Source organism: Fundulus heteroclitus, chromosome 16 (assembly GCF_011125445.2).
Source record: "Fundulus heteroclitus isolate FHET01 chromosome 16, MU-UCD_Fhet_4.1, whole genome shotgun sequence".
Taxonomy (NCBI): Eukaryota; Metazoa; Chordata; class Actinopteri; order Cyprinodontiformes; family Fundulidae; genus Fundulus; species Fundulus heteroclitus.
Window position 1 is genome coordinate 35,939,124 of NC_046376.1, and position 22,780 is coordinate 35,961,903.

Below are 22,780 nucleotides of genomic sequence, written 5' to 3' on the forward strand. Positions count from 1 at the left end.
CAAACCTCCCCTTTATCAGTAAGATTATTGAAAAAGCTGTGTTTCAACAATTAAGGCTTGATGGTGTGCTCTGATTGGAGAATATGAACTACATAGAAAGACAACCCATTTTCTGACCTGATTGTTTTTGAGCAAAGCAACAAAGCTGACAGCCCCTCAGCAGGTCCTTTGGTATTCAATTTTGACATTCACACGGCCTCATCAAGGCACAACAGATCAAATTATACCCCAAAACCTCAGAAAAAATACATTTGTTTCCAGAGCCCCTTTAACAGTGCTTAAACTTCAAGTTAAAATACTTTAGTCAACAAACTCTTTCACTAAGCTAACAACATTCAACTAAACTACTAACTAAAATGAAAAGAATAAGTAAAACATCTAAATTAGCTGATAAAAAAATAGACAATAAATCAGAAACCAAAATCCAATCAATTGATGCAGTGATGTCACAGTTAAGTCCGGCTTTAATGCTCTGGGAAAAAACAACTAGAAAACGTTCTCCCTGACCTGTCTGCTGGGTTCCTTGGTTTTCATGATGCTGGTTGTTCTCTAATGTTCCCCAACAAACCTGTGAGGGTGGAAACAGAGCAGGTGCAATTAAACTTTGCTTAAATTCAGCACAGCTGGACTCCAGTTACTTATAAAGCGGGTTTCTGGGGGTCTCTGGTGGGACTGGATTTTATTTAGGGGTATCAGAGTATAGACAGCTAAATACCAACGCACATCACACTTTTAATATACTAATTTAACCATGTATAATGTTCCTTCCACTTCACAACGGTGCAACGTTTTGCATTTGTATATGACAAAAAATACATTAAAGTTTGTTGTTGTAACATAAACACCTGTACCTGGCACTGTAGGCAGCTTTACAGTCCACTGAGATATGGACCTGTGCAGGTGTCGCTGTCCATGGTGCTGCAGCAGGTCTGTCTGCTACCATTATTAATTAGAAGTAAAATCCCTTATAGGCCGTGAGGCATGCCTTGAAATTGTCCACTTTTACTGAACATATCAAAAAACTATGCAATTTCACAGTTCACAGTGGTTATAGTTCATGGTATGTTTATTCCAAAAACAAAATATTCTAGATACAGAAGTTGCACATTAGTAAGATAGGAGCCCTCAAAAGTCGTTTTTGGACCAACCATTTTCTGCCATGTTTTCTGTTGACTCAGTTCCTACTTTGGCCACATTGCCGCTGTTTTCCAAGATGGCAGCCCCCATTAAAATGCTGCATACACTTGTTACCAAATGAAAAAGGACAATTAACATCACTATCTGAGGCAAATTTTCGAAAAATAAGTGATTGTACGAAAGAATTGTTATGCTTGGAAGGGATTTGTCACAATGTGGCAAAAGATTTAGCTAGTGACTGTGATAAATGTATTCATTCAATTAAATTTTATTTATATAGCGCCAATTCATGAAACATTTCATCTCGAGGCACGTTACAAAGTCAAAATCAATCATATTATACAGATTGGTCAAAAATGTCCTATATAAGGGAGCCAGTTGATTGCTTCAAAGTCCCGAAAGCAGCATTCACTCCTGGAGAAGCGTAGAGCTACAGGGAGAGTTGTCTGCATTGTCCATGGCTTTGCAGCAATCCCTCATACTGAGCAAGCATGAAGCTAGCTCAGTATGAGGGAGCATTGCTTCAGCTCACAGATTGAAAGCTGACTTGTTTGTGCATGCTGACCCATGGTCAGACTCCAGGACCATACCTTTGACGTCTATTGCCAGTGAACTGGGAAATGATATCTGTGATGCTCTGATTGGCCTGCACTGTTTTACAGGCTGTGATTCTGTCAGTGCTTTTAAAGGAAAAGGAAAGGTGAAAGCTTTCAAACTCATGAATAACAATAAAGAGTATATAGAAGTGTTCCAAAATATTGAAAAGAACTGGAGCTTAGATAACGTGAACATGATAGCCATCCAGTCATTCGTCTGTGCTCTGTACAACAAACAAGGGTTGATTGAAAATTGATGCTCCTAGCCCAGTTAACAACGGCTGGGTTCTGAATGAAGAAAATGCTCTGGATATTGTATGGAATACTCAGCCTGTTGCCCCTGACTCTGTCATGAATCTTATAGCTTGCTCATGTATCTTGTATCCAGGGAAAGTGCTCCTGCAACATGAATGGGATGAAGTGTTTAGAACTGTGCAACTGTATAAGTTGTAAAAATGTCCAAGAAATAGTTAATGACGTGGGACTTACTGAAATAGACATCAGTGATGATGAAGACGATGATGATAACTAGGCCCTACATGTATATGTAGATACATATCAACAACTGAACTTTACTAAAATTGGAATTGATAGACACTCCAATGACAGCTCGAATTTGATATATATAGATGCCTCAATTAAAATGTTCTATTCATTGTATCTATGATTTTTTTTAAATTTGTTAACTATATACATTTGGCTTGTAAAGGGTTATTGAGCTTATCGAACAACTGGAACATTCAATGTTTGGAATATAAGCCATCCATTTAACTATTCTGTCAGTTCATTTGATTATGAGGGGTTTGCAATAAGGAGGAGAGATAAGAAATCAAATATTTAATTTTTTGATCCATCTGTCCATTAAGGGGTTAATAAACAGGTCTAATGATAAGAATATTTGACTTTTTGAATGGGAACCTCCAGTATAAATCAGGAAACACTTAAAAGTATTTTACATATCTATTTGTTTGGTTTGTAGACAGGTATGTTATAGTAAAGAGCAAAAATTGAGTTAATGTGCAACTTTAGCATCTGGAACATTGCATTTTTGGAATCAGCACCCTCACATTACCTACTATCAACTATCCTTTTGTAGTTTTGAGATATGTTCAACAAAAGTCATTTTTTTAAGCAACTTTTTCTGGCATGCCCCATTGCCTATTAATCGAACCTTTTGGGGTTTATTTAACCCCCTTCAGTGTTTATCGAGTGTAAATAAATATTTGACATCCATAATGTTTTGCCTTTATATTTATTGACTTCTAATCTAATGGGACATATGGGTAAACACATATCGGAGTTCTTTGGGGTCAATCTGACCACAGGCTGCTTTAGCAGTAGAAAACATAAGGTAAATGTAAATTGTATTGAGCTTTATCAAGTCTGACAACCCCAAAGCGCTGTAGTGTAGTGTAACTACATTCAGTCATTCAACCATTTACGCACACATTCACACAGTCAGGGTGTAAATGTGTGGCTACATTGTAGATCCATATGGGGCAGGCTGATGGAAGCAAAGCTGCCATACATCGACGTCATAGAGCCCTCTGACCACAGCCAGCAGGCAAAGAGGGGGAAGTGTCTTGCTCAAGGAAACAACGACTGAAACGGTCAGAGCAGGGGATGGAACCGGCAACCCGCCGGTTACAGGACAAACTCCCTAACTCCTGCGCTAATGTCATCCACATAAGAAATATCAATATTTCACACACACTTTGGCTAATATTGAGGTCACTATAATATAAAATTTACTAGTCTTCAAAAGACTTTAACAGGGTGAGAACCACAGATAGTTCCCAAGACATAGAGAAGGGAAACACAGTGAGAAGTTTAATATTTCCCATGTTGTGGAGCAGAAAAATCCCAGTCCTGTAAAGATATTAATGCTTCACACAAGTTAGGGGTGTAGCAAACATATAAAAGCCTGGACAGCAGACTTCTGAAGCCTTTCTCTTGGTGCTCAGTGTGCTCTCCCTTTCTGCCCTCTGCTCAGCTATAACTAACTTCTCTGAAAAGGTTTTTGCAAAAATAAGTACTTTGTAATTGAATAATATTATAAAGTCGGGCTTTATAATATTAGTCAATAACAAAGTATTTAGCGCAGGAGAGAACAATCCCTGACACGATTTAAAAATACTGTTTTTTGTAAATTAAGTTGCTAAAAGAAAAAGCTGACATACAAGGAGGAGGAGATAAAGACCCTCGCTTCCTTCTATCATCATGGGAAATGATCCCTAGCAAACAAAGTGGAGGAATTATCTGGCCTAATGAAACATCAGAAGCTGCACAGAGAGGCTAGCCTGCTGCTGCTAACAGAAATGTGGCTGACAAAAGCTAATCCCAGATGCTAGTGTAAACATTGACGGCTTCCACATGATCAGAGCCAACAGGACAACTGAGAGCGGTAAAACGTGAGGAGGGGGTGTGGCTGCGGTTACTAAAAACCGCTGGTGCAGCTCTGAAACCGTTATGGTTAAGGAGAGACCTTGCACAAAGGACATTGAGCTGCTAACTGTTGGTCTCAGATCACACACGCTTCCCAGAGTTTTCACACCTGGCTGTGATAACGCGTGCATCCCCCCCAGATCTGTGGGAAGAGGAGGAGGAGTGGCAACTATCTTTCAGTCCGATTTATTAATTAGTCCCAGGCCAATTAATAATTACAGTTCTTTTGAACATTTAACCCTCAGTTTCCCTCATCCAAACTGCAAAGCAATAAAACCTCTTCTGTTTGTTGTTTTGTATCGTCTCCCCTGGGTTCTTCTGATCACAATTTCATTTATTTACAAACTGGTGATCAGGCTTTCATGTCAGGAGATACAGATGAGCTGAAATATGTGCAGAAAAGACTGGGGAGAAAAATTAGAGAAGGAAATAACAGATACAGGAGGAAAATGTTGTAGCTGCAACATCAGTGATTTATGGAAAAGCCTAAAAACCATCTCGGGTCACAAACAGAACGTCCAGGCTGTAGGTAACCTGAAATGGGTGAATGAGCTGAAACAGCACTGAGGTTTGAGCAGCCCACCCCCCCCCCCCCTCCCCCCAACCCAGCCTAACATGCCTAACATGCTGCAGACACCCTCACCTGCCTGTTCTTCCACCCACAACTGCATATCTTTCAGCTCTCAGCTGTCATCCATCCCCTCCTCTTCAGATGACTTCACTAGTGAGCCCCCGCCACACCCTGCCCTTCTCAATGCTCCAAGTGAGGAACATTCTGCGAATGACCAAACCGAGGAGGCCTGCAGGTCCAGATAGCATCAACTCCAGGCTCCTGGGTGCTGTGTGGATGAGCAGTGTTGCATCATGGGGCATATCTTTAACATCAGCTTGAAGCAGAGAAAAGTACCATAGCTGTGGAGAATCTCTCGTGTGGTACCAGGGCCCAAAACCGCACACCCCAAAGACCTCAACAGCTACAGGCCTGTAGCACTAACTCCGCACCTGATGAAGACCCTCGAGAGGCTGATCCTCATCCATCTTTGCCTCCTGGTTAGGTCTTCATTGGATCCCCTGCAGTTTGCCTACCAGCCTGGCATCGGGGTGGATGATACCGTCATCGACCTGCTGCCCATCTCGAGAATCCTAGAAGGACAGTGAAGATCATGTTCTTTGATTTCTCCAGTGTGTTCAACAACGTCCAACCAGGACTGCTGAAGGACAAGCTTGAGGGGTCAAGAGTGGATCACCAACTTTTCCAGCGGATACTGGATTACCTCTCCGGTCGACCGCAGTATGTGAGGACATGAGGCTGTGTTTCTGACAAGCTGATCTGCAGCATGGGAGCACTGCAGGGAACTGTGCTGACACCGTTTTTGTTCACTTTATACACTGCAAACTTCTCCATCAACTCACCAGGCTGTCATCTACAGAAGTTCTCAGATGACTCTGCCATAAGGTCTCATCACAGATGAAGATGAGTCACAGTACAGACAGTGGATCCAGAGCTTTGTGGACTGGTGCCAGCAGAACAGCCTTATGCTAAATGCAGGGAAAAACAAAAGAGCTGGTGGTGAACTTTGGGAGGTGCAGACCCACCTCTCTGACGCATTCAAACATTCAGGGAACTGATGTGGAGATAGTGGACTCTTATAAGTACCTGGGTGTTCACCTGAACCATAAACTGTACTGGACTCATACCAATCCTCTCTACAGGAAAGGTCAGAGCAGACTCTACCTGCTGAGGAGGCGGAGGTCTTCTGGAGCGCCCCTACACTCCAGAAGACCTTCTTTAACTCTGTGGTGGCATCAGCCATCTTCTATGGTGTGGTTTGCTTAACTGCAGCTTAACTGGATAAGCTCATTACGAAGGACACCTCTCTCCTGGGATGCCCCCTGGACCCAGTGCAGGTGGTGGGAGACTAAAGGACTTTAAGAAAAATGATGAACATTTTAAGAAAGGACTTTAAGAAATGAAACAATGTCTCCCACCCCATTCACGGAGCTGTTGCAGAACTGGAGTGCTCTTAAAGTGACAGACTGCTGCATCCCAGATGCTAAGGAGCGCTTCCGTCAGTATTTATAATCTTAGCTGCTCCCAACAAACATAATATCTGTTTAAATCATATAAATTGTTGCACAGGATCTGATCCAACCATTAACCATTGACACTGTTCTAAGATGCTAAGATAACGGTCTACATCATGCATATCGTTGCACATGCTCTGACTGAGCCATTAATTGTTTACAATGTAACCAGACGTCAAGGTAACTTGTACACGCTTTAGCTGGGATGCTGTTGGACTATGATACATAGTACATATTGTATAAGATTTGTACGTTGAAAAAAATTGTACGTATGGCAATATTGCATTCTCTATTATCGTGTGTTAGGTCTATAGCCTGGAGTTATCTTTCCACTATCAAATAACCTTGTCTTCCCTTTGGTCAATTTATTTATTTACGCTTATATTCTACTCTTGGTGTTTTCTTTCAAGCCAACTTTAGAATAGACAGTTTATGCATGTTTGCCACTGTCACACCCAAATTTCCCCATTGAGTGACATTAAAGGAATTCTTATCTTAAAACTGTTAAGTGTGCCTTGTTGATTTTGTGATGAAATGTTGCATGTATTGTTTGATTTTCCTGGGGTCAAATCGACCCCAAATATAAAACACGTTACTGATTTACAAAACAGAAGTTGCTTTTCATTACAAGTGTTGTACATAAATTAAATATGCTAATAATAACGGCATTAAATTATGTCAGTAAATCTGAAAGGAACAGGAGGGTTAATGATCAAATTATGGATGTTTTAGTAGCTGATGAACATCAAAAGTAGCGTGTATAGAACTGTCTGAAGTTTAATCAATGACCTAAACCCAACTTAGATCAATTCAACCACAGAAATGGTCCCAGATGTTGTCCAGCAGCAGCTGGACCGGATTCTGCTGAGGTTTGCTGACATACAACAACGTATTTAATCGTGTCAGATTTACCTTGATAGAAATAATCTAGCAGCAGGTGATGAATTGCAGTCATCAGCACCTGTCACCTGTGGCTCTAAAACGCTGTATAGGAATCTAGTCCAGGTTCTCAAAGCACGGATGGTGAGCCTGCAGACCCCTGAAGCCCCAGATGAACAGCTGCTGATGGAGAAACATCTGGAAACAGCAGCCCCCGTCCCGCCAGATGCTTACCAGATTTAAACTAGAACCTTCAGATGCTGCATGTGGTGAGAATTTGGGCACCATCATGCCCGGCAGCAGAACTACGAAGATCGGGGACTCCTCCCGGCAGAGCCCTGGACGAGGTCTGGAGGGAATCAGAGCAGCGAACTAAGTGGGAGGAGCTGACAGCTGCATGGAGGCAGGAAGGCGAACTTTAACCTGTCCATTTCCTTCTTCAACAGCAGCAATGCTTTATGGATTAGTGATGCACACTAACAATTTAAACCACCCGAAAATAGCTCAAATTACAGCTTCAGTTTAGATGCTGCTTAGTTAGCAGTCAATGACTTCCAGGATGTTCCCATAGATAGACATCATATATATCATATCAGGCCAGCTGACAGCTTTGCTAGGGCCCGGGACAACGCAGTCTTTCTGGGCCCCCCTCTCTACTCCTGCCGCCAACACACAAACACGCGCGTGCACACACACACACACACACACTAAAAAAAGTCAACTTAACTGTGTACTTCATGCCCTGGAAATCTCTGTATTTTATATTGGATATTTTAAACCATTCTATTGAATTTAGTGCACTGGTTAATCTTTTCTTCATAAGAGAACAGCAAGCACTGCAGCAAAAATATGGCCTTTTTTGACCTGCTGTATATTAGCCAGTCCCTAAGCTTGATGTATCATGAAACTGTTGACCTTCCGGGTTTTGTGATTTTTATTTTACTATTACAATTAAATAATAATAATAATAATCTTATGTTCATAGTGTTTTTTTCCAAATCAACCTCTTATATCTTTCAATCCTTATGTAATTTTGTCTGTGTTGTGTGCACCTGTCTGTTGCTTTAATCCTATAAATTTCCCTGTCGTGGGATAAATAAAGGATTAGTAAATGTTATTTTATCTTAAATAACACTTTTTAATAGGATATATGTACTGGGTTCTTTCAAGGTTTTCATTACATTTTCTGTGTGGGCTCCAGTAACATATGATAGATAATATCTACTTTGAAAGTTAACATGAACTGCTGCTGAAGATGAACACTGATCTACCTGGATGTTCCATGGAGGACTGAAACGCCTCAGTCAGTGACGTCAGTCTGTGGGTCTGTCGGGGCAATGAGAGAAGATTCGTCTCCTCTCTCCGTTTGTTGCTCAACGTTTTCTTGCTCATAGTTTTTCCCGTGCTTATATAAATGTGTTATGTTAACACTGAATTTAACCGGCTTTTTACAAACCTAACAGCCTGGTTTCATTTACGAAACCAGGCGCCATTTTAGCCAAATGGCGCTTCTTTCCCTGTTCATGTTTTTTTTCGCTTGCGCAGTCCCTCTCTCTCTAGGAGTCTGATCATTTGAACAGCACCGCGGATGTTTGTGTTGGGAGCAGAGTGGGCGGGCCGGCTGAGCCTGCGTGCTGATTGGCTGGCGCCGCTGAGCCATTTAGGAGAGGGGAGGGGGATCAGCAGAGTGCCGTGAGGGAGACTTTGGTGCAGCTTCTGCAAGCAGCGCATGCGCGCTGGTCAGAGTCAGTTTTGCCCCCCCCCCCCCCTCTGTCCTGGGCCCGGGACAACAGACCCGTTTGTCCCCCCCCCCTGTCGGCGGGCGTGTATTCATGTCTGTGGCTCGCTTCACACTCGTCGCTAATACACATGCGCGTCGGAACGTTGGTGCGGTGCGGGGGCGGTGCGGGGGCGGGGTCATACATCATAAGGTATTGTGACGTGATCAACGTCATAGGCAGCACTCGCTTTATATGGATTCCGGTTTTAAAACGCATCATTTCGAGAGAAGCATTTATGGAAAGAGCATCTTTCGTTAAATACTTTGAAAACCAAAGACAAACTTCAACCATGGAGGAGCAAAAACAACTAGAGAAAAGAAACATCTCCCTCTCAGTCGACAACTTGGAGGAAATAATATTGCCTCCTTTGAACACCATTTCTCCAGCCCAGTGGAGCTCCTTCTCCCAGGGTGTTATGGACTCACATGTAGGAGGAGTGATGGCTGACATCATTAGCAACATTCTACAGCAATGTGTAGGAAAGACATTAACAATCCTGGTCCCGGAGATTGAAGAGAGAAAGAAGGCCAGCATGCAGACTGAAATGCCGGATGAGAACATCCGTGTGCGTTTGACCAGTTTGATTTCATCAGAAATGGCCACCACCCTGGGGCTCACACCAGAAATCTGCCAGAGCGGCGAGGAGTTAAACACACTGATGGAACAGGAGATCTCTCAAAGAGTTACCTCCATTGCAAACGAGATCAGAAGAACCCACTCTTTTCCTGAGGTACCTGCAGCAAAAGCGATCAGCTACTTTCCTAAATTGGAAAATTTCAACAAAATGATTTCCAACACAGTTGATAGTCTCCAAAAACATATAAACGGAGCCAGAACCAGATGTGCTGAAAGATACTGGAGCATTTTCACAAAAAAGCGGACTTCAAGCACGCCTCCACCAAAACCACAGACTTCATTTGACCCTTCAGAGAAAAGCCTTTCTCCAGATGTAAAATCGCTCTTGTCTGTGGACTCACTTAGTGAGAACATCACTTACATAATTGACAAATATGCAGAAGAGTTAACCGATCCCAAAGATTCAGAAATCGATCCTTTAGAAATAATCGAAGTTTCAGAAAGAATTAGCCAAACTATTCTTGAGGACCTTCACTACTGTAAGTCTGCAAGTTCAGTTGGACAGGAAGATCAGAAGTGTTCCTGTGGCCCACATTTTGAACTGAAAAAAATTGTTGGTGATATCAGAAACGTTTTATCATCAAAACTGAGGACTGCTCCAGCTGGAAAACAACGAATCACCAGCAAGCCTGAATTTTCTAAATTCGTGAAGACACAGTTTGCCAACATGGGGGCTTCTCTGAGGAAAATGTTGGAATCCTGTGATGCGAAGGTGGTCAAACTGAAACGTTGCAGCCCTACATCAAATGAAATGATGCGCCTGATGTGTCCTGGATGTGTTCCTGAACTTTCAGAGGAGGAAGGAGCCCAGTCAGTGGACCACGTCGACGTGAAGCAAAAATACATGGATTATGAGTCCATCACGCCTCAAATTCAAAAGCTGTGTGCAGAATCTTTGGACAGTCCACATCTAGATGACAAGATCAAAGAGTTTGCAAAGGAACTGACGGATCAATTATACACCGACATCATGAGGGGGCATTACAATAAAATTCCCGTTCCTCGAAAAGGAAGATTTCTTTCTGACTCAGTCATCTCTTGCAAGAAAATACGGGACATTTCTGGCCAGATACAGATTTGCCCTGAAGTCTTCTATGCTACAACAGAAGATGAGGTCATGAAGTTTCTCCAAAAGACCTTTCTTTGGCTTGAAAAGGAACAAACAGATCAGATAAGTGTTGGCGACAGAGTGTCCAACGTGCTCTCAGAGATCGATGACCTGGTTGGACAAATATTTTACAGAGCGACCAAGAGCCAAAGCCCAGGAACCAGGTCTCCAGAACCCTGCAGTCCAGAAAATGACAAGGATTCCTTCCTAAATGTTTCAAGTGAATTCACAGACCAGCCTGAAGATGTAGAAGGAGACCAGATCTCTGTAATATCTCACACGGATTCCTTGATTCTGACACAGAGAAGAGCTGCCAATAAGATGTCATTCAGTGATTCATTCCCAGAATCTAACAGCGATCAACTAGAGAGAGGCATGACTTTGTTTGTACTGGATGCCGTTTTAAACTGCTCCAAGGAAAGAGGGGGACCCCTGAAGACAGAAGAGATGAGAGAGATCTTGGCTCTTTTGTCAGAGGAGGAAGCTGAAGAAACATCCGACATTATCTTCACCATGGACAACGAAAACATCAAACAGTTGGTTAGGGATGTTTGCAAAGAGCTGGAAGATAGGTTTAGCTCCGATGAAGAAATGTGGAAGGCTGTGCTGTCCCAAGCTGGACGTCCTGTCCAGAGGGCTGTATTGAGATGCCTAAAGAGGTACCTTCCCAAACAACCCCAGAGATCGGCTTTTCGCTGCTGCTTTTCAGGAATCATGAATCTATTCCAGAAAAAGAGAGGATCCTCCACCTCCCAGTAGATTACAGAGCACAAACAGTCTCTGCCATCTTTTAGATTTAGCATTCAATAACATCGACCTAACTAATAGCGCCAGGAATAACTTTAATCAACACGCAGCTTTTTTCTAAATTTTAGGTCAAGACATCAAGGGTTAAAATCCCAGTCTGACCTTCTTCCAACAGGGTCCAACCTTTTTAGGTTTTCACCGGGCGCTCCGGTTTTTCCTTTAAAAACCTTTCATCTAATCTAATCAGATGTTTTAAATGTGCCCTTTAAATACTAAGGTGACTTCTTAAAATAATTAACACCACTTCTTTATCTAGAGTCCATCAGTTTGGGTTTTCGCCGGGTGCTCCAGTTTTTCCTTTAAAAACATTTCGTCTAATCTAATTAAATGTTGATTCAAAGATTTACTCTGAAAAAAAAACACTGTTGCTACAAGAATGATCTTTACAAGACAAAGACATTTGATTCAGATCAAGGACTATGTGGCCAAATCATATCAGTACATTCCAACCATATGGACAGGTGTGAAATTCAATCCCCGACATTTGATTTAACAACCAGACATTGGTTTTCTTGTCTTGGCTTAATGTCTCACATGTGACTTGAGAAACTTATAGTGCAGCTTTTATACTTCAACATTTCATACCTCCAAACCTGATCACGTAACCATTTTTCTATCCTCTTTACTGTGGCTCCCTGACCATTTTAGAGTGGGTCTTAAACATTTCTTCTTTAAGCACTTAATGATCTGGCCCCTTCTTATTTCTTTGAATTGCTCAGCTATCGTGTGCCTGGTGTGGATGAGAGGAAATAAGAGGCTCACTGAAATGAGTGAAGAAACCTGAGATGATCTCGTGTTAGCTGACTCACTGACCAGAGTTAACAGTATACTTGCACATCAACTACTACCATACACATACACTTAATGTAGTTATACACACTTTATGTAAGTTTATACATGCTCATTCATGTTTAACACCTTTTCACCTCACATCACCACAGCCCATTTTCTTGTCCCAAACAGGCTCTAAGCACAGCTCCACTTCTTCCTGAACTCCTTTGCTTCCTGCCTTTCATTACTAGTCAGACTGATTAATCCAGGTGTGTCTGACCTCAGTAACCAGCCACACACACCTGGATTAATCAGGAAACAAAGGAGCTGCTGAAGTTCAGGCAGTAGTGGAGCTGTGCTTAGAGCTCATTAGTGGAATAAATAAATCTGCTTCTTTGAGATGCGGTCAGTTGACAGTAAGAAACATATAATCATCCTTTACCTGCGGGCTTGACCGCTACTTGTTTTTGATGTTAACGCAGAAAAAAACTTTTTCTCATAGGTATGTAGGCGTGAACAGAAACAAAAGTATTTGTTGCACTTTTTTAAAAATGTGGGGGAACTCTGTCTCCACAGACAGCCACAGGCTAAATGTTTGTATTTACTGTTTTTTCTTTTCCTCATGTCACTCTCCCCTTAGGAGGCAGCAGAGCTCTTTGGGCCCCACAAAATTAGAAAGCCCTGCTAACCACCCTTGACCCATCCACTCCCACCCCCACCTCTTTGCCCCAACCCAGAGACACAGTTCTACTTTTCTATTAATAACACTATCCATTTATTCATTTTGTTAATCATAGGATATACTAAAAGTGTGGAGAGGCACATTCCTGGCTTTTACACTGGATTTTTGTTGTTTAAATATTAATAAATATGTAAAAAATAAATGAAACCATTACTGTCCCCTTTTCCTAATTTCATCTTGATGAGATGTATAGATTTTTATCCACGAGCAAGAAATGTCCCCAGATTTGATTTTCAGAAATCTGGTCACCTTAATATTTGGTAGCTTCAAATTGATCAGGGATATATATATATATATATATATATATATATAGTTAGCAGTTACAATGTTTTGGCACGAGAGAAAAATGTTGACTGCTGTATGCTAGCGTTAGCTACGGCGATGATGCTAACTCTGATCTTAACTTGTATCTCAATGTTTGTCGTGCTTTTCAGGGTTTAAATTATTCTCTGATTGTTTGTGCATGTGTTTGGTTTATTTTGGCATTGCAGTATTGACAGTCACCCCTCGACGATAAGTAATGAATAGATACGTCAGCAACATTCAAGGATTTGCATGTAAGTGACAGCAAACGTCTTGGTTTTATTAAACTAATGATATTCACATTCAGAGATGACACTCAAACTTACAGTGCTAAGGTAATATGCTAATTCAATGTACTATAATGGTTATAAGTTGTATTTACCCTGTTCCCATTCAAAGAGATTGTTAAACACACTGAAGTCGTAGATAAAGAGATAAAATTAATGTTTTACTAGTTTTTGTGGATATGTCAGCTAGGCTACCATCTGTACTGAGATAAGTGGATGGTGGTGCGTCTAACCAGAGTTTTCAAGTTTAAAAATATCTAAATATGTTTTATTAAGTGGGCATACATCAATGGGACATTTTATTTTTGCAGCTTCTACCTGTCATAGTTTTCAGGTGTTGAACCCACATGCAGAAACACTCGAGAGAACAAATCAGAGCTTTTCACAATTTATTTAAAGAACAGAGGTTAATCCGCCGAGATCGGTAAAACACTGGAGGCTCAGGAGACAACTGGCAACGACGGAACGTCTGGTTTTCTCAGGAGGCAAAGGGGGTTCGGGTTTCTAAAACAAGAGAACACGGTTAAATCTGAATCCCCCGGTGTGGTCTAACCGAGTACACCAGAGAGAGTTCGCCAAGGGGTGCGGTCTACGGGTTCTACGGGCGTTCGGAGCACAGGTGACTTGAAGGCAGGTTGACTGATGGACGAGAGTGGGCCGGGTCTGGCTGACGGGGCTCTGAGGGATCCAGGTCCGACTGCCAGCTGGGATCAATGGGGAAGATCCGGGGCGATGAAATTTACAAGCAACTTTAGAAAAAATAAGATCAAAGTCGCATAAAATAAATGGGTTTCGCAACAGTGAGCACTCTTTCCAAGTTCGTCGTATCACTCCGCCGCTCTGGTTGGTAGACAAATGTCCTGGCAAATTCTACATTATAAAAAAGAAAAACCTACCGAAAAGTGTCGCTCTCATGTCATCTTGAAGACATTCTTCTTCGAAATGTTGGCTACAGATGACGTTTTTTTTCTCTGGCCAGAAGCACGATGGCAAATCCTCACTCTTTAAGTAGGTAATCCAACAAAACAGCCCGTGGTGTATGATGAATCGGAAAGGTGAAAAAAAACTGATGTTTTTTCCACTTTTACCCGATGTATTGGAACACCCAACGGCCATGCACATGAGCATTGTTGCTTCAACAATAGCTCTCGCGAAATTCAATGATGAAGTCCTCTGGAAATCCGAAATAATTGTTGCTGATCGCAGCTGTGTCCAACAACTCCTATTGAGTTTGCTTGTAAAGCGCGGAGAACTGCCCTCGGCTCAACGCAATGTTACGTCACAGTGTCAGGCGGCCATTTTTGCCCATATTTGGGCAATAATGGCCGCCCCATACACAGTGATCCAGACAATTTATGCTTTTATTTTATTATTGATTAACGCTAAATTCATTAAATCACCACAAATGTATTAGTTTTAGTTATAGCTAATGATCCCCTGATCATTCTCATTCTCGTTGTTGACCGGACCATAGACATTATATACGTAGACGCCTCGTTGGGTGGGTTCTGCCTATGCTGGGGATGCGTCAGAGCGTCCGCCATGTTGAATGTGGCAAATATGCAGTTAGACTCAGTCACTTAAACAGTATCAGTATCTCAGAATATACTTCATATTTGTAATATTTTTATTTTTGTAATATTAGGAGTTTATTTTCGTATCCCTCTTGGCTTCATTCTCCTGACTTTATTCTCGTAAAGAATAAAAATGAATATAAGAATCTATTCTGGGCCTATTACTCCAGGAATAAGATAGTTCTACAAACTGTGGCTATATTGGAAATGTTCCCTCTTAATTGTAATAAAATGACGTTATTCTCATATTACCACTTTTGTGTTTTTTTTTTTATTCTCCCATGACTTTTTTCTCATATTAGTACTTTTATCTATTTAATACTCCCTCAAAAAGTCTGTTCCTAATCTGTGTCTATACCAGATCTTAAAAGGTTCATACGGTTTTATGAAATAATGAAGACCACAATGTTTAGATTTAAGATTTAACCATTTGATTTTTATATTCATAACACATACACACATATATATATATATGTCTCTCTCTTTCTCTGTCTCTCTCTCTCTCTCTCATATATACATATATACATATATATATATATATATATATATATATATATATATATATATATATATAATACTATGTTTGAGCTTTTATGATCATCAAATAATACAGAAAATTTTATTTACATTGCAAATCAAAAATAAAAAAAAAATGGCCTGTACAGCTGTAATATAAATTCAGAAATGGCAACTGTAATATTAGACTATATCATCATAGTAATGATAGTGACTGTATCACAGTACACAAATGGCTACTGTGATACCTGTGGGAAACACTGAGGCCTCGTTTATTTCTACTCTTTAGTGTATTATCTCAAGCTACAAAGTGATACGGTAAACATTGTTGTCTCTTAGCAGGGAGATTCATAGTTTCAACCTCAGCTGAGAGTTTACATTGTTAGGTTACATGTTGCCCTTTATTTTCCTTCTACTGTCCAAATGCATGCATGTTAATTTCATTGTTATTTAAAAATGATTCCTAGCAGGGTAGGTGAGTTGTGATTTCACTGTGTGAAATGCTTAAAACCTTATTCCTGATTGCAGCTTTGATCTGCCTTGATCTGCTTGTAACCCCATCATAAAATACATTGGGTATTGCAAATTAATATTCATGTCCCTTGCTACAGTCTTACTGTAACTCTTCCAGGGTATACTGTAATGTGACAGACATTTCAGGGGACTCTCCTTAAACAAAAACCTTTGTGTAGAATATGTATAATTTTAGGTCACATCACTCAACATAAGACGTATTGTATTATGTATTTGTGCAGTATTTTTTTGAGTAAGAATTTTCTTGTTTTTGTTTTAATAAGGACATCCAAGTGCCTGACATTGACTGGAACGTTGCTGCTGAGTATGATGGACATGTGGATGGTGCAATAGTGGTCCCTGAGTTTCCAGGCAAGCAGCAACTGGCTGAGGTGCAGTTGCTGCTTGAAAATGAGGCTGAGAGTGATACTACAGAACTTTTTCTACTATGTCGTGAATATGTGACTACAGCTTTGTCAGGTGCTGAGTAGCCTATAAATAAACAATGACATATTTGGACCCAACATAAATAAACATTGCCCATTATGGCCACGACTCTGTTTTTTTCTATTCAATACAAAAAAAAAAGTGTTTGTCAGAGGGCAATAAAAGCTGAATGGCTTCTGTGAAGACGGAGCTGTGCCATTGCAGCCCACGGAGTAACCATGTCCTCCACAGGACTGACCCACAACGGCTCTTTTAAGAGCCACCCACAACAAACTAAGAGCCTGATTACTTAGTTCCTGTATTTACTTAGTCATTTATTTTGTGTAGCTGGCTAAATACTGAACCTGTTGGACTAATTAAATCTACAGAGTTCTTCCTTATAACATGCATGTATTTAGTTTTTCTGTTGTTTATCTGTCTCCCTCCTGTTTGCAGAAAGTAGCTGCCTGGGGTCCGTTCTTCGTACGTTGCTTAAAACATCCGAGATCAAATGACACATCCAAGATGACTTCATCTGGCTAATCATGTTCCGGCTAATTGGATTCTTCCAACACACCTGTTGTTTATGATTAGTATCGCTGGATTGAGTTATATGAGATAACTGTGCGTTCATGCGTTTGTTTAAAAGGGGAAATGTATCGATAGTAGAAACAATGATCAGCAGCGCTGCTATTGGCTGTTCAGCATGGCCAAAGAACGGCAACAGTTTTTCTCCCAAGCAGAACAAGAGCTTTTAATGGAAGGTTATGCCGAATTTGAGTCATTAATTAAAACGACAGGTGACACCTCAAAGTCTGCTAAAGCCAGGAGAGAGGGCTGGCAAAAAGTAGCAGACAAATTAAATGCATAAGTGCTGTCCATGTTAGATGTTTGTATCACTTTCTACAGTATGAATTTTTGCATTTAATAATTTCACATTTACTTTGTTCCTTTATGTCAGAGCCTCCACGGGACCCACTAGAACATGGGGACAAGTAAAAGTGAAGTACAAGAATATTCTACAAAATGGTATCCTTTAATTATTATACTTTATTTTAAAAAGCCACTTGTTATGGCAACAGATCCAATATCTGTGTCATTCCTTAGACACTGGAAGTTAAGGACGCGTACAAGACAAATACAAGATACAACACACTTCCATTTATAAACAACTAAAAATATAATATAAATGGTATTATAATACAGAGATAATATAATAACAGTATCCAGTAATACACATTAAAAAACACAGAATATAAAACTATAAAGGTATCTTAAAAAGGTACAATTTTTTACATGTTATTGATTTTATTGGTATATATTTTGATTACTTTTATTGGTATTTATCAGTATTGTTAATATTAATAATGTATATTTTTATTATCATTATTATTACTATTATTACTTTTATTATTATTACTATTATTAGTTATCATCATTATTATTATCATTGACATTATTATTAACATTAACATTATTATTATTATTATTATTATTATTATTATTATTATTATTATTATTATTATTATGGTGGATTTCCTGGTTTCTTCAGCTGTTCTATCAGTCACTGCTTCAAAGAATTGCCCCCTGAACTACTGGGGCAGAAAGTAGCACTGCTGAAGCGGATGTGGCCAAACTCTTTGATTTTTGGCTGTCATTTGCTGCATTTGTTAAAAGCCACTTCATGTACATATTTTCTTTTTTGGCTCCCAGTGGCCTCCTCTTCTGCCCTGCATCGCCTGTTCCTTTGAGTGAAGCAGGACACAGACACAGGGGCACTAGGTGCAGGAGCCACCTGTGTGGAGCCAGGGCAGGAGCATCTGAGAAATGACCTGCTGCCATCACTGTCAACCCAGGGTTCAATAAAATAAGCTGAGCTGGGAGCGGAAGAGGAGCTGCTGAGGTGATTGGCTGCACAAGCAGGTCGTCTGCCAGGCCGCAGCTTAGGAGCCTGTCCTGCTCCATTTGGTGGGAGGACAAATCTTCTGCAGTAAGGCCTTGGGTAATGACACTCATCTATTGTGTGCTCTCCGTTCAATTAAACCTGCAATCAGAAAATTGTCATTATAATTAACTGCAATACTTATCTTTCAAATGTCCAAGTAAAAAAAAAAAAAAACATTGTGCTTACCACTGTGTAAGAGTCCTCTGATGAGGACAAAAAGCTGAAGAGAGGTGGCCTCCATCAGGGTGTGGCAGTCCAGCACCAGGTCTCGGATGAGGTGGTAGTCGGTGAGCACTTTGGTCCACGAAGAAGCCGAACTCCATCCCTCTTAGTTGGAGACTTGTACAGCGAACATAACTTGATGCACATGGCCTCAACCAAGCAACTGGTGCTGGGCCACTGAGCCGGACCCCCTGGATGACCAGTCAGGCACTTCTTCAAGCTTCCCATACCTGCTGTGATGCCCGTGTTCTTAGGGGCCTTAAAGCGGCCGTGGCCAGCTTGGGATGGTGCCTGGGCTGATAATGGATCAGCCTCTTGTCTCCATCAGGAAGAGCAGTCCACAGGCGGATGACCTCTGTGACCTGCTGCTCGTCCAGGTAGAGTGTCTGACGCAGGGACACCAGGTACTCAGCCAAATCCTGCACCTTAACCCAGCCAGGGATGCCTTCAGGCTCTAGGACTGCAGCCTGCAGGGAAGTATTAAAATACAAAATACATTACTGCATGTAAAATCTCAGTGTTAAAGCAAATACATGAGGTGCTGATGTTCAGGCACTCCTAGGCTGGATGTAGATGGTGCAGAGGAAGAGGGGTTGAAGGCCTGGGGGACGTTGCTTTGTTTTGGATGATAGAGGATGGGCACTGTCAGGTCCTCGGGTTCCTCTTCCACAAAGCCTTCATCATGCACCGCCTCATCATCCATCAGCTCCACCAGCCCATCCTCTCCCTCTGGGTTATCCATGATGGTCAGCGACCGACCAGACTGACTGTACAGGTACTCCATCCCAACAAGCTCCCATGTAAAAGAACGCAGATATAAAGCACAATACACATTATTAGTCTAGAATTAGAACTAAGTAAGTATTCAAACATGCACTCCATATCAACAGTGGTGGAAACTAGCAAAGTAAAAAGTGGAAGTAGAAAGTGATGATACTTACTACATGGCTACATTTTGACGCAACTATCTGTACTTTCTACTCCTTTAAAGGTTTAAATTGAACGAAGAATCAAAGTATTTTAAATAGAAAAAAACACTGCATCCTCTTTCGGTCTTTGTTTGACTGGCTTTAGACTTTGTTTGTGACAACAATTATTCATTAAGAATAATAAAAAGATTTTTTACAACTAAATGTGTTGCTTCTGTTTCTGTACTTTTAAAATTGAGAATTCCTTTTAGCACTGCATCAGTGCTGGTTGGTTGAAAGACATCGGCATAAGAAAACCATTGATGCATTTCCAGAGTGAGACGACAACAATGAGCTTTAGTTGGGGATTAGGATATAATGAAATAAACAAAGTTCAAACAAACCTTTAAATACCCTTTTTGCTTTGAAGAGTGAATGTAGGCCAACACTTGGATCAGTGTTAATTCTCTGCGCAATAAAATAAAAGAGCATTTTGGGTCATTTAAAAAATACTTATAAACACCAACTTGTTTGTAAAACGTTGTTTGTGATTCACATACCTTGAGGAAGATGTTCCTCAGCTTGCGAGGCCAACAACCTCCATGAAGCACGGATTATTATAGAAGCAGCAACAGCGTGATCAAGATACTAACGTAGTTAGTATGCCTCGCTGAATCTTAAATCTAGAGCTAAGCTCCGGCTTTAGGGAAACAGAGCTATAAATATACGCCTAAAACATTTTGATTAATCCACAAAAATAATCACCAAAACCCAAAAACTTTAAAGATTCTAATATACAGGCATGTTAAATTGTATCAAGTGCCTTGTAAAAATCAAGAAACTAAATAAGGCTTTCAATGTCAATGAAGCCGCTATAATCTAGCATGTCAAGTACCAGTTGAATATGATTGTGTATGTTCCTTCCTTTGACTAAGGATGATTGGCTTTCATCAATTAAATCTTTGAGTCCTCTATCCAGTTGCTCAACAAAGACGTGAGCCTATATCTTATAAATCATTACAAAGCAGAGTGATAGGTTTCCAGTTATCTAAAAAAGTTAGATCTTTATTAGACTTTGGAATAATAATAATAATGGATAATCACCTGTTTCATTGTGTTAGAGAGATTACCTGCTGAAATGCAGTCTAAAAAGGCTTGGAACAACATCTCTCTAAAATCTTTCCAAAAGAACCTATAAAATTCTGTTGTTAATCCGTCTAAAACAGGCAACTTTCCAGAGGACATCTTCAAAATAGCCACGCCTAATTCTTCAATTTGAATCTGTTCCTCCATGAATGTTTTAAAATCAGCATTGATTACTTTATTAAATTTCATTATATTGTTTAGAAAACAAAACAACGTGCTTCAGAATAATTGGATTTATATAAATTACAATAGAGATGGTGTAATTCCCTTTGTATCTGACTGTCAGTTCTGCCAGTTCTCTTATCTTAAATTTAAGCAATTCCCATTTACTTATAGGTGACATTTCCAAGGCAATAATCTCCACAATTAGCTGTTCAGCATCTTTACAATACTCTGAAATCTCCAAAAGGCTATTATTAAGTTTCCAAATAGGAGCAAGACCAGGATTGGACCGTGAAAATGAAAGGAATATGGAAATAACACAATGATCAGTTAAGGGGGAAGCAGAAATGTCACATTTAAAAACATAATTTGATAAGGAAGCAGAGATGAGCCATGTGATCTATTCTAGAACTGTTCCCAGAAGCATGGAACCAGAAAAACTGCAGGTTCCTAGGATTTTAAGCCTCCAAAAGTCAATCAGATTTGCACTGTTCATTAATTTAATATTCAGGTCCTCATATGTATGACATTTAGCCTTGCGTGGGTTTCTATCATCAGGCACCAAATTAAAATCACCTCCTAGTAAAATCTTATCGGTGAAATAAGTGTGTGTACTATCTGTTATTTGTTTACATATGTCAGAAATCAATATCCTGTTTTTCCTCTTTCATTGTAGCCATAGACACATACTAAGATAAAATGTTGATTAATTTTTGTTATCACAATCAACCAATGACCACTTGTGTCACTAATATGATTAATGATTTTTCCTGGAAATCTCTTTAACAGAAGCATAACACCAGCTGAATGTGATGCCCATGACTAACAAAGATTGAATCACCCCAAAATTTCACAGCATTTTTAACAAAATGAGTTTCCTCTAGAAACACGCAGTTGGCCTTTTGCTTTTTACAAAACCTGAGTCCTCTGTTTCTGTTTAAAGTTGTGGACAGAGAAGACAGGTGGTTTGAGAGAGGAGTGGAGAAAGCCATTTATGTAAAGCAAGAAAAAAAACTTTTAACAGAGGCAGATGATTCAGGTTTCAACTTTCAAAAACTTACAACACAGCTATAGGTTTGATTGATAAAGGCTGCAATGCGCCTGCACGCATTTGAATTATAAATTCAGATTAAGGTGTGAAACACACTGCAATATACAAGTAGCCTGAGAACGAGGCTTTTATGAACATTTATCCAAAGAAACAGAACTGGCAATAGGCCATAACCATTGAATCTATATAGCTTGAACCTATTTATTTCTGTAGGCCTCGTCACCAAAACCATCAGGTCGAAGGGAGTCTAGAAACACTATCCCTCTCAGTTTTGCCAGTAGAACCTGCAATTGATATTCTTTTAATTATCGCATCATTTAACAGCAATACATATCCATCATTCACTGAAATTATTTCAAATAGAAAAATGTCATTACACAGAGGAGGTAGTGATCAGCAGCACTCTGTTGTCTCCATGCTGGGAAAACTACAAAAAAATTTGTTGTCAAGTCCTAATAATACCAATATGCATTAATATTACATCATACATGTTATATACACTAAAAAATAGAAAGAGTGAGGAGGACAGCAATATGGATAAATTCATGAAAATACCTACAGGCAATTAACACAAAGGATCCACATTTTCTGACCTCCACAGGGGCACCACATACAGATTGAAGATGAGTATTTATCTTCCCTTATAAAAACAGAAAGAATGATGTTAAGCATTTCGATTGGTTCATAGGGCTTAAAACCGAAGATCTAGGTAATTTAATTACACATCTTTTTGCCGTTTC

At 40.2% G+C, this 22,780-nt stretch overlaps 1 long non-coding RNA gene across 1 annotated transcript; it reads right to left on the minus strand.

Annotated features, from left to right (window-relative positions):
- Positions 1 to 320: 320 nt before the first annotated feature.
- On the minus strand, positions 321 to 8,689 carry LOC118566446. The gene is made up of 4 exons (XR_004933017.1): positions 8,414 to 8,689; positions 5,592 to 5,717; positions 5,181 to 5,321; positions 321 to 568 (listed from the first exon to the last, which is right to left on the minus strand). It is a non-coding gene; the product is annotated as an uncharacterized LOC118566446 (long non-coding RNA).
- Positions 8,690 to 22,780: the final 14,091 nt, after the last annotated feature.